Here is a 3,082-nt window from a genome sequence, read left to right as displayed (position 1 = left end):
AATATTTCTATATACGTGGTACTATTATAATAATGGTACTAGTGTAGCAACCAAAGGAAAAGTAATTTAGGAATTTTCTACTTAGATATTTTTAACTCATGCTGAAATTTTGGGGTTTTTCTCTTCTGTTGGCATTTTGGTGTTCTGATGCTATTGATTGTTCCACTGCAATACTGGAGTAATAGCTCAAGTGGTAGTTCATGAGCATGTGGAAAAATCTGGCTAATAGTCAGTTTAGTTAAACAAAACATAAACTTTGGAATATCAAAGGCTTATCATGCATTTCAAAGGCATGACTTGTTTTGCTCAGTTTGTTTTGGGCCCTTTTCCCTTCTCCTAGGGTCACTGTATTGGACTTCATGTACAGAATTGCATCATGAAACACTTTGTGGTTCACTGGAATTATATTTTAATGATTATTTTCTTACAAAATGCTTTGTTATTACTCTGTCAGCAACGTGTTATAAAGTTAGTATCATTTGAAGTAGTATATCTTCAAAAGACAGATGAATTTTGCTAGAAATACATAAGCATTCTGGATTTTGTTGTTTACATTAGGGGAGATGAGAAGACTTTTTGCTTGCATTTGTTTTTGAAATACTAGTAGTAAGGGGGAGGAAAAGTAGAGTGTGTCTTTTTGGTTTTTTTTTATTTTTTATTTTTTAGATAAATGCAAAATAAAGGTATTATAACATCAAGACACTGGAGAGTATTTAAGCAGGGGCTAAGGATAATCTGATACAGTGTTTTGAGTATTTCAGATAGGGCCCTACAGAAAATTGATCTGGCAGTTTCTTTAAATTATTGCCTGTGCTTATTTGCATGTAATGTATAAAAAGAGTATCCACTGCCAAATGCTTTGGTCCAGGCTATCTATGAGATGAGAATGGAGTTAAGAGTTTCAAATTCCACTTACTTCCTGAAACAACTAGGAAAAGGCATTTACTAACAAAATACAGAAATTGGGGGGAAAAAAAAATTTGGAAAGCATAACAGCAAATGCTACTGCTTAAGAGTCCTTGCCAAAGTAATGCATTTCTTTTGTAGATAGGTTTAAAGCTGTGAAGACATTATTTTATTCTGTTGTGATAACATTGCCTCAAGAGATGGTTTTCTTAATTGGAAACACATATATCCCCATTTACTGAAATAAGGTAGTTGGGCTACCACACCCTGTATCGTGGAACTCTCAGTTGTGTAAATGGTCAGGCAACAGAAGCAAATGATACGGAGAAAGGTGCAAGTTTTCCAAGTTCCTATATTTAGGAGAAGCCCAAGGGAGAATAAAACCATTAGTGGGAAGTTTGTTACTTTGCCAGACAGATTTATGTAAAATAGATAAATTGTTTTCAATCACTTGAATAGTTGTTGTTGCTATGTACTGTATGTAAGTACTGTTGGACTGAAAACGAACTTCTAACACAAAATACAGCCAGTGATGTATGAAGTTTTCCATTAAAAGAAGAAAAAAGGGTAATGTAAGAAATACAAGAAGTGGGCAGCTCTATAGCCATAATTCACCGAATGCCACCACAAAGATTGGTTTGGCGATAATTCATTGGCAAGCTTTAGTTTTATAATTGTCAGTTATTTCACAACCCAGTTTCTTCCTTTTGAACGACAGTGTGGGTGGGGCATCTTGCAAATGTTTCTGCTTTATGAGGACTTCTAATCATTAAGTAACCAAATTTTAATACGATAAATGATGTCCTTTAAAAATCTATAATATTTTTACAATTTTTCAGTTTCCAAATGTACTTCAGGCCTCTCCCAGCCCTTCTGTATTTTTATCAGTGCTAAAGGAGTGGAAAGATGGATGACCTTACAAAATAAGGATAAAAATCCATCAGGTTTATTTGATGTAAAAAAATGCATCAGTACCCTTTTGCCTGTTTTATTCTTCAGGCTGGACAAGATGGAGAAAGAATTAGTTCATTATTGTGCACCTTTTTAAGCAGACTGAAACCTGCCTGACTCTACTAAACCAGCTTTTTAGCAGTATCTCTTGTGTTGTGTCACTTTTCTTATGTCTACATTAGTATTGTTAAAACTTGACCCAGGAAAAATGGTAGCATCAAAGATGTTTTTTGAGACATGTGGAAGTAACTGAAATATTTGCCATGTTATTACAAATTCATTGCAAATAAAATATTACAAATGACAAGAGACAAAGAATCATTTAAGGTCTCCAGCCATCACCCAAATAATAATTTTGATGACAGCTATTTTAAGGGTAGAAATTAATGAAGAATTAATCATAAAACTGTCTTTTATTTTGTACTCTTGAACAATCTGTACAGTGGTAGCTGGTATTTGTGCTGGTAAACATACATCTTTTCTTAAACAAAGCAGTCTTATTAATGATTTCTCATGAATTCAGCCAAAAGATTGCATAAATAACTTGTCACAATTGTGATGCATTAAGTACATGGTAGCTTAATGTGGTGTCTTTTTTACATTATAGGCTACATGCCTATAATGGATAAGCCACAAAATCTTCAGCAATTTCTTCTCCATGTATCACAATTCCTTCTTAAACAGTGGTATCTTAAATTATCTCTGCTGTTTTCTTTTTTTTTTTTTTTTGTTTCTAAGTAGTTATTTTTTTAATGCCAAAAACTCACTCTTGGACTTCAAAACTATTTGAGGCTGTCTACAGAATACACCACCTCTGTTCATGCTAGGAAATTTTAAAACTCTGACTCAAACTGTTCAAAAGTTTTCATGCACTCTGTTGACCTCTGAATGTATAATATTATAATAATGGTACTAGTGTAGCAATTTTCTAGTACTAGGTACTAGTACTAGAAAATTTAATAGGTACTAGTGTCACTATTTTCTTCTCCATTTACCTTTGAAAGAGGGAAAACAATGACAATGACATACACATATCTAAAAATAATGATGGGTCATTGCCCGTTAAACATATCCAAAATAAATTGTCTGGATCCTGCGGTTTATATCATAGCTCTTGGCTGTCTTCCTGATCTGATTGTTGAGGAGGACTTGATTTTCTATCCTTGGCTGGTTTGAGCTAAGTTAAAATGATGGAAGGAAGGTGGTTACCAAATGAATATTTTCA

Source organism: Parus major, chromosome 3 (genome assembly GCF_001522545.3).
Source record: "Parus major isolate Abel chromosome 3, Parus_major1.1, whole genome shotgun sequence".
Classification (NCBI taxonomy): domain Eukaryota; kingdom Metazoa; phylum Chordata; class Aves; order Passeriformes; family Paridae; genus Parus; species Parus major.
Note: the sequence above shows the minus strand (reverse complement) of the source record.